This window comes from Polyodon spathula, chromosome 16 (genome assembly GCF_017654505.1).
Source record: "Polyodon spathula isolate WHYD16114869_AA chromosome 16, ASM1765450v1, whole genome shotgun sequence".
Taxonomy (NCBI): domain Eukaryota; kingdom Metazoa; phylum Chordata; class Actinopteri; order Acipenseriformes; family Polyodontidae; genus Polyodon; species Polyodon spathula.
The window spans coordinates 23,126,969-23,143,305 of record NC_054549.1 but is presented as its reverse complement, the minus strand read 5'-3'; the positions used below and the strand labels follow the sequence as shown (position 1 = coordinate 23,143,305).

Here is a 16,337-nt window from a genome sequence, read left to right as displayed (position 1 = left end):
CTGTAATCTACAGTTCCCTTTAAATTCGAAGATGGCCACCAAACATGGTTTATGGGATATACGCCTGCCTATTGGTAGGTGTCACTGAGCTCTTATTATCAAAGCTGCCGCTAGGCCCCCTTCCCTCGGTGACCTCCTCGGTCCCACCTACTGAGGGAATAAAATCGGCACTCAGGGAAGGATCCACCTCTTTTCGCTTCTCAAGTTGGTACGGTAAGACCCTCTATGTTGCACGGAGCCCTTTTTATTACTTAAAAAGCAATACGTTGAGCTTGCTGCTCGTTCCCTTGCACTCGAGCTGAAAGCTGGCTTGCCTCTTTTCACAGAATCAGCAGCTCCTAAACCGTAGCCCTTTTTTTCTCTTTCTTATACTGTCTTCAGCACCCGCTTGCTTGCATTGCAGGCTTCTTGTCTTTCTGTCTGTCGTCTGTGAGTCGACTGCCTGTGCAGTATTAATTAAAAGAGTGAGTGTGTTTTTCACCCTTTTTTAGTTGGGAGAGCGCTGTTACTCCACCGGGGCTAGGCCTGCCTTGTCCCCGTTGTCAAGTTAATCCACCAGCCACCGGTCGGGCCTTTGATTGTGCTGCGCGTCCCTGTGCTTGCGCAGAGGACTAGCTGCAGCGCGGCTGCTTACAGCCGAACCAGCTGTGTACTCCTCACCGGGGCCTGCCCCGTTGTTGGGTTGAGATAGACCTTCAGGCTGCATTGGCCTACCACCACATGTGTTGGGCCTTACAATTGAACAGGCAGTGTGCTCTCCCCCATCTTTACTGCTGTATTATTATTGTACTGTATTTTGTATTGTGTATTGCTAGTGTTGCTGTCAATCGCCCGCCGCGGCTTCGGCCCTTGTGTCCCCCGGTTGTTCGCTACACGCTGCCCAGGTGTGTGACCACACGATTAGGGTAGGCACCGTTGCATAGCTGCCCCCGGTGTTTTCTAATACCGTGTTGCATGCTCGGCCTGTGCTACTTCGGTACCACGGTGCGCACGGTGCTCGTTGACACACAGTACCCGATACAGGCAGTGCGCTGACGCTGCACGGTACTCGGCGCTGAATAGTATGTGGTGCTCTCGGTACATGGTGCACGTGGTGCGTTAGTGCTACGGTAGTTGGTGCAAGTACTGCCCGCATTCTCCATGTCACACACTTCCGCTGTAGGCACCCAGCAATGACAGGCAGGGCTGGGTTTTGTTTTTTGCAAGGCCTGTGGGACTAACATCCCGCAGGAAGACAGGCATACCATATGTGCTCGGTGCTTAGGCTCCGAACACGCCTCTTCAGCCCTACAAGGCTCTTGCAGCATCTGCACGGCTTTTCAGCCCCGAGTGCTCGCCAGTCGCCTGGAGAGAGTCGCACAGGGGCGTTCTTTGTCCCCCGTAGCGAGTCCTTCCCAGTCACGCCTGTCGACGCTGTTGCAGCCCCTCCAGGGCAATTCCGAGGTCTGCTTAAGGACCCTATGTGCCTGAACCTGCAATGCAGGGTTATGGAGATACATGTCAGTAAGGCTTATGTGGCGGGGGCCCAGAGTACCTGTCTGGTGTACTGTCACAAATACGGCCGGAGTGGGGGACGTCAGACCAGAAACAGGAACCAGGAAATAAACGACAGAGAGCTGGAGTTTGGTGGAGCTGAGCGCAGCATTTAATAGTGCACAGACAGACAGAAAATAAACAGTTGTAAGACAAACAAAAACACAGGACACGGCACTGGTAGCCAAAATAAACAGACAAACAAAACGGACTAACACTAAACAAACACGGTGAGCTGATATTTTACTTATTATTACTATTATTATTATTATTGCCTCCGTCTCCAATCCCGACCAACACACAACCCCGAGTGAGTGAAAACATGCTGCTTTTATGCAGCTGTACCGAGACTTGACTGCTAATCAATCATTCAATTGGAGTCTCGGTACAACTGCACGTGAATTAATAAAGTGCAATTCCCCGTGCTTGTATATTATTACTTCTTACTTGCACGTGAAGTGCTGTGCAATCCTCGTGCCTAAATACAAATATACATTTTAAACACTCGTGTTACACAGAACTGTTTATATCCCGTGTACCAGTGACTATACACCAACATTAACACACAACATACAACACAAAATACACACAGGGGCGGGCATTTTGCCAGTATGTTGGTCACATACATGGATGGCATTTTGTATGCTACCCCGCTCCCAGAGCCGGTGGCCACGGAGTTGCGATTATTATCATTGCTCCAGATCTCCGGCCTGCAAGGGCAGGCCCTGGGCCAGAGCCTGGCTTTCCTAGTGGTCACGCGCAGACAGCTGTGGCTGTCGTAGGCGCGGGTGCCTGACAATAATATGGCTGAGCTTTTAGACGCGCCTATATTGCCAGGCCATACCTTTGGTCCAGGGAACCTGAAGACTTGCAGTCTCCGACCCAGTTTACAGCACAACAGCTGCACTACTTTTAAGATGTTAATCCACTCGGGTGCAACCGACCACTAACTACCCTTTCTCATACATTCTTGCACATGCTCATTCTAAACCCAAGTTACCATAGCAACTCTACTTATGCCACCTCCAGCAAACTGGTTTAACATTCCCAACACATTTTCTTTCCTATGATTACCAATACATATTCACCTTACACTGTGAACCTTGCTGGGATGAAAGGTTTCAAGGATGTGATGACGAAACAAAATAGCAGGCATTGTGACTAGTACGTGGGTGAGAGAATGAATGATCTCATTCCACGCAGCCTTTCTATTCTACCTGTATGCGGCCCCGGAGCGCCTCTGATTTGATCGCTGTGTGGTTCTGTGTTGCAGTCTGTCTGGAAACCCTCCTTATTACGACGAGACCGAAGAAGAGAATACAGACCTCCACAATCGCTTTATTTTCTGCAAGATCGTAGCGGGGGAGTTCGAGTTCGACTCTCCGTACTGGGATGACATCTCACCTGCAGGTACAACCACCGGCCACAAGGGGGAGACGGAGAGACAGAGAAAAAATGTACTGCTGAACTCCAATTTTTTATCTTAGAACCACAATTGGAAAAAAGAAAATGAGACATATTTTAACTGTGTTGAAACAGTTTTCAGAGATTTGACATTATAAAGGTCTCCTCATAGTAAAAGGACTAGAAAGTGTAATAAAGCACAGTGATATATATATATATATATATATATATATATATATATATATATATATATATATATATATATATATATATATATATATAATATATTGTATATAATATACATATATATATACTATAATATATATATATACTATATATATATACTATACCCATATTTCAAATTAAATCATGGTAAACTAACCCTTATAAAAGTTTCCCATAGTAAAAGTATATCAAGATGTAATAAAGCACAGGTATATCGTGACACAGCTAAGTATTGTAGAACACAGAGAGGTATGCGGAACTACTGTGCAGATTTACTGTGGGAAACGTTTATAAGAGGATATAAAATGTTTACTCAATGTGTAAAATAGCTTTTTTCTAAATTCTTGCTATGAAGAACACAGGGAATGGTGATGCTCAGGAAACATTGTAATACATTGATTCATTGCTATCATTAAAACCCAGAGAGACACAGCAAACCTCCTTGAATCTCACCTTCTGTGCACTCCCATTCGCTACATGGGTCTCAGATGTGCAGCTTTGAAAGAAACACATGCTCTAGCAAACGTGTTCTTTTTAAACATGGTATCTGGTACTGTACTAGATTAAAGACGCCTCTCTTTGATGCCAGTGCTTTCAGATAGTGCTGCACTTCCTTGGTGAACTGAAGAGTGAAATTATCTCGGCCGCTTAAATGGCTTCTTCCTGGTCATTAACCAACCAGCTGGAGGGAGTGACCCAGAAGACACTGCTTGTGTGAAATGACCCACACATATTTACTTTGAAAAAAGCAGAGAAAACTGAAACAGTCTTTAACCTACTAGATATCATGTGTTCTAAATGAAAATATGTGTGTTTCTTTCAAAACTACATATGTAAGATGTATAGAATTGCTTTGTAGCTACTTTAAGATATGATATTTCATACTAGTATCACATTATATAACCCAGTTACAGACACCAATATAAAAGCAATGCCTGTATGACTATTGTAAAATGTTGGATCATAAGAGATTGGAACAGTATATAGGAAAGAAGGGCCTCGCAGTTGATACTGGTTTGGTAGGGGGTGTTCTGGTTTAACTGGCTCGTACTGGTGTGTTTCATGCAGCCAAGGCTCTGGTGTGTCGACTGATGGAAGTGGATCAGATGCTGCGGATCACTGCGCAGGACGCGCTGTGTCATGAGTGGTGAGTGCGGGAGCCAATTCACATGGGCGTATCGGATAATGCAGTTTATATCGTCACCCCAAGGGATATACCAGAGGTGATCGTATCACGTTTTCATATGAATATATTGAGAACCTCTTATCCAGTTGTGTCACAGATTGCCTGGGTGGGTAACGTTAGACCAGGGAGGAGAAAGGCACGTCCTTCCAGCACGAGTAGCAACTGCTTTAGTTTTGTTTTGTTTTTCTCTGTACCTCCTCTCTCTCGTGCGCCACTCTGAACCCCCAATGCCGTTCAACCAAAACTGCTTATTTTTATATTGTGGCTGAGGGATTAACTGGCTATCAATTACCTAGTTAATCCCTCAACCTCATTCGGCACGGGGTTTCTCATACGCGTGGTCAGCAGCGTGGTCAGTTTGTCAATAATCACTCGCTGTTTGACCGCGCATTCTCCCAATTTTATCTGGATGGAGCATCTTAACCTTATCCAGGCAATATGCAAACCACAGTACATTTAAATAATAATAATAATAATACAACACATACAAATACAAAACATGAAATACGCACAGGGGTGCGGAGTACCCTGTCACAAGTTGTTATCTAATTCTTTCAAAAACACAGGTAGTTATTTCACATGCTGTAAATCAGTCGTTTTAATGGGTTACGAAGACCTCATCATCTTACCACTTATCCAATTTTCAATAACCTGTTGATTACTAATTCTTATTCAATACTATTCTGTACTGTTCAATATATGTTGTGGCCATCAACCTTATCAGACTGGTAGCTGTAATGTTGACTATGATTTCAGGAGCTGATCTTCTCTTCTGCCTGTTATAGACATGTGTACTGTAGACTAGATCAGTCAGTTTCTTTACAGGGTCACGGTCAATAGAAGGCAGCTGGTTGGCTAGACAGGAAAGAAGGTGTTAAAGGGGGTGGGGACTATTTCACTTTCTGTGTGACTAGCAAAGTGGTTTATGTTAGACAGGTGCAGGGGTGATGCAGTGCATGCAAAAAGCAGACAGAGAGAATTGTAATCCAGTTTTTAGAAATGTTTTTATTTTATTTCCAGGTCTGGCGACCCCCCAAACAATAGTTCCTTGGCAGTACATACCAATGTGTATAGCACAAGGTATATAGTAAGAACAGACAGTCCCAAACAATAAACAAATATCCATCCCACAGTAATACAAACACGGTTACCAATCTTGGATGCATGCAGTGGTGCTCATGGTGGGTGATATAATTTTATATTTGTGACAAAGGTGCAGTGTTGTCCGGTTTCGTGCTGGCCCCTGGCAACAGCTCCGGAACTGTGTTAACTGTCTGGTAACATGCAAGCAAAGACGAGACAATTACAAGCAAACAAAACACAACAACGATTTTTGGTAACAATACACTTTCACTGTCCTTCTGGCTTTTACTCACTACAAACCAAATGCGACGGAACAGATTACGATTCTGTGTCCTCCTTATATGCTGTCACACACGACCCCTTGGTAAACAAGTGCAGGTGCCTTTACAATCTGTGGCTTCTCAATACCGGCCGGGTCAATACGTTCTTGCAACAGAGTCTCGCCTTCTTCCAGACTGACCGACTTCCCGACCCTGGGAAAGAACTGTCAGGCCAGCCCGTCCAAAGAACTCTGTCCTCGCTTAGCGCCCTCACAGGTCGGGAGGGAGATTTACAACCAAGCTTCATTGTACTTATGTCACAATGACAAGCAGAAATATGTTATGTTTAAAACTTGAAAATACAGACAGGCCAAAACTTGTGGTGCTTTCAAAATTGCACATTTCTATACTATTCCATACGTAGCGTTGATCTTCGTCTCATGTTTTTGAATGTACATATAAAAAAGTCTGACTGCTGCGTCCTGTTTCTAGGATCGCTGGGGACGGTGCGGCGGAGAAGAACCTGAAGGATGGCGTGTGCGCCCAGATCAAGAAGAACTTTGCCAAAGCAAAATGGAGGGTAAGGAAGATGCCCTTTACCCCTCTCCACCCAGACCCCTGCTTATCCCTGTGGGGTAACACCAGAGCAAAGCCTGACAGGCATACTTTTCTTTTAGTGTTTCTGTTGAAGACAATGAGAAGGGCTTCTAATGGAAATGTTTGTTGTATAAAGTTTTTGTAAATGTAACACTGTTTTGTAGGTCCGGGTTAGGGTTAGGGTTAGGGCTAGGGCTGTGGAGTGTTTTGTAGATCTGGGTATACCTGAGTGAACACGCGTCTCTCTCCCTCTCGTTTTCAGAAAGCAATCCGAGTCACCACCTTCATGCAGAGACTCCGCGCCCCCGATTCAGCAGGGAAGGGGGAGGGGGGGTGCGGGCGTCTGCCAGTCACCCCGAGGAGTTCCATGAGCGTGTCTCATGAGGTCACGATCGAAAACCTTCCGGAAGCTTTGGAGAACCAGCAGTCGCATAGGCCCCCCGCCATGATGATTCTGAGCCCTTCTGTCGGCCTGTCTCCCACAGCTACCATGGACAACCTTCGAGTTCACTCCAAACCCCCTCCCCTCCCCCCCCTCCCCTCCCCCCCGGGCTTGCCGTCGTCCTTCCACTACCCAAGAGCAAAGCCACTCCGGGAGAGTCCAGCCCTTGGAAAATGGCAGCCATTCTAGATCACGGAAGTGAGAACAAGGTTCCAGATCAAACCAAGCCCTCACTTGCCAAGGTTCTAGATCGAAAGGAGCCCAAAACAGCCATCGCTATTCTAGATCATAATCGAGAGGAGAAAATGACGGCCACTCGTGACCATAGGGAAAGGAAAGCCCCTCTAGATCAAAGCCAGAGTAAGAAGGTCATTGTTCTAGATCAGAGTGAGGATAGTAAATTGCATGGGGTTCCGGGTCAAATAGAGAGGAAGTCTCCTGCCACTTTAGAACAGTGCAAAATGGCAGCTGTTCTAGATTGGAGAGACCAGGAACTTGGCTGCAGTCAAGATCAGGGTGACAAGAAATCTGTTTCGCTTCTAGATCAACATCAGGGAGAAGTAGCTGGCTTTCAAGAGCAGGACAAGGCAAAAATAAGTGATAGGGCAACTGCTGCTAGCATTCTAGATCAGAAACCAGTGATCATGGTTCTAGATCAAGACAAGTGGAAAATGGACACAGTGATTGAACAAATCGAGAAGCAGATGGCCGCTGTTCTAGAAAAGATTGAAGGGGAAATGCCGTCCCTTCTAGAGCAGATCAGTGACAGGCGAGATTCAGAAAGAGAGCTTATTTACAGGCATTCAGTTCTCGGTCACTCACCGTCGGTCTCAGAGCAGAGGGAGAGGCAAGTTCTACATCACAGGAGCCCATTTTTAGATCAGAGGCAGGTTCTAGAACTAGGGTATGGAGCGGATGGTTCTAGACCCAGCCTCCCACGCCTCACCATTGTCCCAGCAGCGGATGTCCACTCCCAGGAGTCAATCACACACGAGGATGGCGGGGCTGACAACAACGGGAGTCAATCAGAGAGGGAGCATGTCTAAGGATGAAAGCAGCGACTGACAAGGCAGAGCCACGCGTTTTTAATGTGGGGGATAAAAATTACAAATCTACTTTCCTATTGCATTTTCTTTTCCTTTCTCAACTGAGCAGCTGACTGCTGTGCTTTCTGCATTCTATGTGCTCCAATTCTTTCAATAAAACTTTGAAAAAAAGACGTTCCAATGTGTGTGTGTGTGTGTGTGTGTGTTAATATCAATCACATAGTAAACTTTAAAGTGGCCGGATTCGAGGGTGTATCCTAGATTGAAAGATTTCTTCACCCTAAATTTTTGCAGGTAGCATATTTTATTTATTATGTACTTTCTCGTATGTCTGTGTGCAGTGACACCGACTGGTTTTGGAGTCTATCAGTGGATGCATAATTGAGGCTCAGTTGTAGGTTAACTGGTGCAGATTAACTTCCCAGTTTGTTTCCACTCTCTAAGGCAGGCGTGGCCAACCCTGGTCCTGGAGAGCCACATCACTTCTGGTTTTCTGGGTATCTTTAAATTATCAATGGCTAAAGATCTGGGGGAAAAAAGTTACAGTTGACCGTCTAAGAAAAGACCCTGTGGCTCTCCAGCACTGCGATTGTTCACCCCTGTTCTCAGGTCAAGCTTAATCTGCAGAAAGGTAGCCACACGTGCTTGAAGCATTCTGGTCACTCTGTGTTACTCTAATATGAACCAAGCCAAAGTTATTCCATTACAAACAGACAGACCTGATACTACCTGTGGCTAGTAGCTAGACAATGGAGTGAGAGTGACCTATATCACAGTATTGAATAGGTAGCAGGAAGCAGGAGCAACAGTGCTGTAATCAATACATATATAAATATATATATATATATATATATATATATACACACACACACACACACACACACACCCACACACAATAACCTAAATATTTTCTGCACAAGTTATGTGTATGTAACATTTGGTATACAATACATTATTATTAGCAGTAGTATTATTATTAAATAGGTTTAATTCCAATTTAAACCACAGATCTCAATCTAAATTGGTAAACGCGAGGGCCTATCACTTTTTAACACACTGGGCCTGTATACACATTTTAGAATGAACCCGTTTACTTTGTACGTGATAAGCAGTTTATCACACAAACTGGACAAACGCCGTCAGCTGAACTGTGCACGCACACACACACACACACACACGAAACGTGCTCAGCTGAATTCTGAACCGCAGTCATTTTAATTTCCAGGTTTACTATTAAATCGTCATTACCGCTCCTCAAAATTACACCAACTCAAACAAGCGATACGTAAATAAAACTACATTCCCCATCACCGACTGCGATGAGGTCGATTTGGGCAGAGCTTAGATCCGAACATAAGAGGGGGGAGTTACTGAAAATATTTTAACAAAACAATAAACCCTGTAACGTGGTCCCTCAAAATAAAACACATATATTAATCGTAATATATAATTTAAATGTTGTTAAAATAAACATGTTATACGTTCTTCTAGTTATTTGCTTTGAACGTTAGTTGGGCCATCCACCCCCGCGCGGAAAGCGGCGTACAGCCCATCGGTAAACCCCTTTCCCTGCACGTGTAGTGTGCTTAGTTCCACGCCGCGGTGTTGTCAGGCTGGTATTGTCTTCTCTGTTTCTCCCGAAACAAAACAAAAAAAGGAAAAAAAAAGCCGCCGCTGCAAGCTCTATTTTTTACTGGGGAGCACTGATATCACAGGAGAGGCCTGAGCAACATTGGATGTGGTAAGCTGTACTGTGGTCATTGTGTAAATTGTATTTGTTTATATATCTCAGTCGTACGCATATATATATATATATATAGATATATATTAGATATATATATATATATATATTATATATAGGGACTGAGGGACGAGACAGCAGTAATATTAGGGTGTAATATGTTGTGATGGAGTCAGAAACGGAGAGCCGTGCGTGGCTTTATTGTCTGTACCACCGCCAATACAGGCTGAATAATAATGTCTAATCGCATACTTTTAATATATATTCATAAATGCATGATTTTTGCTCGGTCTGTGACAATACTAATATAGTGTCAGCACAGTGGACCTGAAGTACTCTTACATTCTGTTACAAGTTTATTGTGAAGTTAGGCGGCGGTCGGGTATGGTAAATATAGCAATAAACTGCGCCAGTGGTACGTTAAATATATATTTTTTTGTTAGAGTGTTGTCTTTATGACTGACACATTCGTACTAGCGAGGGAACTGTATAAACACGCGTACTTTAATGTTGGTATACTGTCCTACCGGCCCAGCCTGTACAAATTCGATTTATTTTTTTGGGAGGAATTTAAAAAAAAAAAAAGTAACGTAGTTTGTCCCGGGCTTCGGGGCCTATTTTGTTTTTAGTTTAGTTTTTTTTTTTTTTTTTTTTAACCCCCGGCAGTGGATTTCAACCCTAACCCCCAAATCTACCGCGACCCGATACTCCCGCCGTTTGCCTGTGAGTGTAAGTCGAGTTAGGTCCGGGTTAATACAACAAAGGCTAGTTGATGTGATGATTTGAGGGTCGTCAGACTTACGTAAAAAAATGAATAATTTCAGTCAAAACGGTTGCCTTTATTACTTTTTTTTTTTTTTTTAACTTGTAAATAAATCCGTTGTGGGTTATTACTATTTAAATTTGCATGACGGTTGTCATAGCAGATCCTTGTGTTGAATTTGAACGAGAGGGTTCCGTTATTTCACCGAAAAACTGAATCATACGGTTCCCCCATCATTTCCAGTCCTCCAATACTGAACCAGTTGGCCACACTAATCCCCTTCTCCAAGATCCGTCCCAGCACTTCAGTTATATAACTAATGGGCCACACAGCTTCTCTGCTCCTAGCATTTATCTAGGCCATACTACCTCCCTTATTCCCAGTTCTTAAGCTCAAACCACTAGACCTCACTACCTCCCTCCCAGTCCCACCTAACATTGAGTTACACAAGCAGGTTGTCATCTTTTCCCAACATCCCTGACTATTGACCCCCCAGTGTTTACCAGGATTTTGTTTTAGAATAATCACTGATAAATTCCAGGATATATCAATCATAAATGAAAATAAAGTTCATTCTTTTCTTATGCGCAGATGCTATTAGCTTAGAAACTGTCCCGACTTCTTTTCCTGGATGTTTAAGCATTGTCAAAGCTGCCTCTTTATACGCACTAAAGTTGTAGGAACTTCTAGCGTCATAAAACGTAACAGCACTCTAGATTAGGCTGGGGTTAATTACAATTGTAATTGTGTAAATTACAAAGTAACTCATTGTGGTTTAACATTGGCACACCTGTGTAACTGTAAACCACATAATCAATCAATTACAGTTCAATTAAGCATGTACTTGTCATTTTAGCATTATTGCATTTTCAACCACTTCTGATGACCCCATTTATTTGAAAAAAAAAAAATGTATATAGTGTTTCTGTATTCTGTCATTATTGCTTGGTGGTTTAGAATAAAGTAAAAAAGGTAATGTTTGTAGTTCTACTACAGTGTAATTACTGCAGCATAATTGTACAAAACAGTATTGTAATTATAATTTCAACAAACAATTCTACTATAATTGTTATAATTGATCCCAGGTCTGCTCTGGATACCCTCATATATCCCTGTAATCCAATATTTTATGTTTTGTTGCTCTCCTGATATAGCAAAAAAGAAAGGTGTGATACAGACATTACAAGCAGACAGACATCCTCCATATATCCTGGCAGTGAAGTACCCTCAAAAATAATTCTAAATAATGCCAATCCCAGGTTTGATGACAATTGCACAGTATAGTATACATACAACCGGATCCACTATATTTGTGTCGCAGAGGATAGTATTAGCGGGAGGAATATGAAGAGTTGGATCCTGGATGCACACTGTCACTATAACAGATTTACGTTATTATTATTATTGTGATGTTAGTTGCAGTGACCGTTTGACGTGGACAGCCATAAAATTGATTCTGTTGGAGGGGTGGTTGTAAGACTCCCATTGCATAGCTGTTTGATCTATTCCTGGTTTTACTAGAAGCTTAATAACACTCATGAGCTTGTTACCCATACACTGTGCCTAATCAAGCTAATTGTAAAACCTGGAATGGGTGAAACAGCTAATGCAAGTGTCTTATTTCCATCCCTGCTGTTCAGTTTGTGTACATGGCCCTCACCGCAGTTTCAGCTGCAGAAGTTCCCTCCCTTGCTGTTCTGTCACTAAGTAGGTCTGCTGCGGCGGCAGCTTGCAGCAGATGGAGGTTATTGATGTCTGTGAGCTCCACTGTAGCTCAGGGAAGCACAAAAACAAGTTTTCTTTGTTCTGCAGATAAATTGACTGCTTCTTTCTACCAATGGGATCTAAGCACAGACCCTTACTATTTACATTGTTAGTGTGCTGATAACATTTCAGAAGAAACCCCTATACCATAGTAAGTTACTGTATCGCTGAATGTGTGTGTGTTTTTTCATCATTTTTTTAAAAACTCGTAACATTTAACTGAACATGTTTGTCGAGTCTCCGATAAGACTGCTGTATTCTGTTGCAGAATTTGCTGGTTTGGGTTTAAGGGGATTTTGTATGTTGCACGGAAATTGAGACCCCATTATATTGGTACTTCTAAAATCCAAACTTATGCAATGACAGGTATGGAAATAAGACTCCTTATTGCATAACGGTTTAATCCATTCCAGGTTTTACTGTAAGCTTGATTAGCCAGTGTATAGGTAACAAGTTCAGGTGTGTCGTCTTAAAATCATAGTAAAATCAGGAATGGACCAAACTACTGTGCCAGGGTTGTCCTATCACAGTGCTGCAGAGCAATTCAGGTTTAACACATACAATTTATATTAACTACATCAGGGTCTGGCTGGAGCTTAAGGTTTATTTGAACAATTTAGAACGGGGTTGGAACAAAGACCAGGAGTGGAAGGGCCAACTTTGGCCACTCCTGTGCTATGCAATGGGAGTCTTATTTCCATCCCTGCATTGTATTGACATACCTTATGTTTGTCTTTAAAAAGTAGAATGCCACACTTACCGTATCGTTTTAAAATGTGAACCCTGTTTTATACTGAAACCAGAGTGTGTACATCTAAGTAGAGCCGTTTCTGTTTTGTGAAAGACAAAATCTTTGTTTTAACTTCCTGGATATACTTCCCCCCCCCCCCCCCCCCCCCCCCCCCCCCCCCCCCGGCAAGCAAGGCTGTTAATTAATATTAATAAGACTTCAAAGGAAAGTCATTGGTGAGTGTGAATTATTCATGAGCAGGGGGCGTGATCTGCAGTGCTTTTATGACGCTGTGTAGGGCTGCCATCGAGGGAGCACGCATGAATTAGCATAGTTTCGATTGACCGCGCCCTGCTGCTGAATATTACATGAGCCCTGGCCCCTGCTGCCATTTTGGTTTTGTTCCCGGTTGCAGTGGTGGAGTGACTCGGCAGTATAACTCGCTTCACCATAAATAATTTTTTGTTAAAAAAAACACAAAGAAGAAAACAATTAATAACGTTGATACGACCGAGGCGCGGATTCCAGGCACTGAGGGGGAAAGAGAAGGATTATTGGTAAGACATTGTTTGGATATATTTTTGACCCCGGTAGTGTAGCAGAGATTTGCTGTGTGTGAACTGGGGTGTCGTTTAAAAAAAAAAAAAAGAAATCGGCACCGTCTCTAAAATCAACAGGGCTTGGGCTACGGTTATGGCATTTGAATGAATGTTGACCCGGAGACAAATAAATAAATAAAAATAAACAATGTTGGTGTAAATAACACAAAATATCAGCAACAACAAAGTGAAGTTAGTGTAGGTTAACATCTGGGCCTTCTGCTGTGTGCTTATTAAATATCAAAATATGTCTTTGTCTCGGTGCGGAAATATTATTCAAATTCTGTACAGCCAGGCCCTCGGTTGGAGAATCAGGAAGGAGGCCGATCTTTCAGGAATATTCTCTTCCGTCAGCATTAATACCATGCAGGTTTTATGTAGTTACAAAATGTGTGAATTCATTCATTTAAAGGAAAGGGTGTAACATTTGCATAGAGCGTGTGTTTTTCATAGGCCCCAAGACTGTTAGTCTGATTGGGGGGGGGGGGGGGGGTAAATGTTGTTACAAACGCGTGATTAATTTTCATTTATCTTTTTAAATAGAATTAAATAATTTTTTAAACAACGCTTTACTAAATATATATATATATATATATATAGTATAGAGTATATATATATATATATATATATATATATATATATATATATATATATATAACGTATAACTGAAACTATTCCCAGACCGATGTCTCTCGAACTGTAGACAACGGATTTGTTATTTTAATCATGTTTTACGTGTGTTTCTTAAAATAACGATGCCGTGTTAAATTGACAGTGCAGTGTGATGTACATAGGATAGTTTAAATATTGAATACAGTTATGGACAGTAGACTATGGTAGAGAAATACTAAACTAGACTTGATTTGACAGGTTGCGCAAACATTAGTTACGTTTTCAGCAGTTTTAAACTGAAGCATGTTGTCGGTCACATAACACAGTGTATGTTTGTGTTTAATTTTAAAGCACCGCCGCTTTTACTAGAAGTATTGAAGCTAAATAAACTATTTTCTTTGTATTTTTTCATTTTTTAATAAATCGTTTCCATCTGTTTCACTTTTTTCATAATTGAGTCAGAATCTGAGTGTATATATTACTTGTGTACAAAGGCAGGGCTTTTAACTAGTTTCAAAATGTGACACGACAATAGGGGCCATTGAGACATAAAAAAAAGTGCATTCTGACGCTTTTGTGCACGATTTAAGGATGTGCTTAGTAGTAGGTTGCTTGTAGTGTCTGACAAAGTATTCCATTAGTGCTGGAGGTTTATTCAGCACTGCTAACAGCAAGACAAGATTTGACTTTTGGATCATCAAGGCCCCTCCAATACTGGCTGAAAATCTGTGTGGAATTGGTGACCTGGCCTTTAATTGTGTACAGTTGTAGTATGTGAAATAGCATGCTGCAACTCCCATGCCATTGTGAAGTCCTGATCTGACAGCATGCAACACACAGCTGTTAGGATTACATGTTAACGTTTTATTATTCATTAAAAACGTTTAAATTGTAGTGAGTTTGTTTTGCTATTTACGTTAACACCACAGCAAACGCATTGTCATATTTTATATTTTCTTTAGCACAATTTGAGAGCTACATTTTGTGAAATGCAGTTTACTGCAATCAAGTAAGCTGAAGTACATTACATTGAATTCCCTGATTTTTTTTTCTCAGCAATACACTTCCTAATTTACAGTTGCTAAGTATTTCTATGTGTTCCGTTTTCACCTTACTTAAAATGGTGAGTTTGAGAAGTAAATTGGTTTCTCAGCAGCTGACCCTGTGTTAGTACAAATTGACTGTTTTTCAATAGAGGAAAGTCTCAAAATACTGTGCCTGCTTCTTTGGCTGAAGAGATATTATCTGTCCATCATCTGTCTGGGGAATCTGCTGCAAAATTAAGTCATCCTTAAACTCCTGACGGTAAACACTGTAACCAATTCTATTTTATCTGGGAGCAATGCAGCTGCTGAAGAAGATGCAATGGACGAAAATCTCAAAACTTTATTTATGCACACTACGATTTGACTGGCGAGAGATAATGTTGGTTTATTGGAGTTCAAAAAACTTTTTTGTAGCTTGATAGTGACCTTTTCACTTCCTTTTTTGTTTAGTTATTGAGCTTTTTGCTGCATTACAGCCCTTCGTTAATTATTTTCTGTGTTTTACGTTTTCAGGGCATTTTGTTAGTGGCACATGTGCAACACACAAACCTTAGCTATTTTTCGCTGTTCTGCATTTAAAAAATGTATTGTTTCATTTTAAGCTACATTCGTACACAACAGTACTCCCACACGTTTCTGCTGGTGTTAAACAGCACATCTCTGCACTGCTCAGCGAATATCACTTTGTGCCATTCTTTTTAAAGGCATATAGGCGCTATACATGAACACCCAATATCTGTGTGGTCCAGTGGTTAAAGAAAAGGGATTGTAACCAGGCGGTCCTGGCTCAATCACTGACTCACTGTGTGACCTTGAGCAAGTCACTTAACCTCCTTGTGCTCCGTCTTTCGACTGAGACATTGTTGTAAGTGACTCAGCAGCTGATGCATACTTCACACCATAGTCTCAGTCACCTTGGATAAAGGCATCTGCTAAATAAACAGACTAATATCTCTGACAAGCACCTATGGGTACATATTTTTTGACATCATACAAAAGGAATAAGCTCTTTTGTACATACGTATATCTATTATGTACTATATAGAGCCTTACAGTATGGTAATACAACAACAACGTGGACTGAATAATACCTGAATTTTTTTTTTCCATAAGTAGCCAGCCGCAAATATCGTTTAACAGGATTGTGCCAGTCTCCGGCTTACTTTGAAAACCCTGCAAAGGTTATATTTGAATGTTATGTAAAGTTTTACTGTTGCTATTTAAATAAATGTAATATTTTAAAGTTGTAACCTTAATGTTTTACAAGAAGTTGATAGCGGAATTAAAACAGGAAACCTGGCTCTGT

The 16,337-nt window shown here is 41.8% G+C and overlaps 1 protein-coding gene and 1 pseudogene across 2 annotated transcripts in view; both read left to right on the top strand.

The window, feature by feature from the left end:
- The window catches only part of LOC121328413, a 59,836-nt pseudogene extending 51,917 nt beyond the window's left edge, over positions 1-7,919 (top strand).
- A 1,437-nt stretch (positions 7,920-9,356) lies between these two features.
- Positions 9,357-16,337, top strand: part of uba1 (ubiquitin-like modifier activating enzyme 1) — a 46,380-nt gene continuing 39,399 nt past the window's right edge. Inside the window, exon 1 of one of the 2 annotated variants that reach the window (XM_041273137.1) lies at positions 9,357-9,517. The gene's annotated coding sequence lies outside the window, so the exon portion shown is untranslated. Of the gene's footprint in view, positions 9,518-13,157; positions 13,332-16,337 lie in introns of those variants that run through there. The other variant, XM_041273136.1, reaches the window with a different exon arrangement.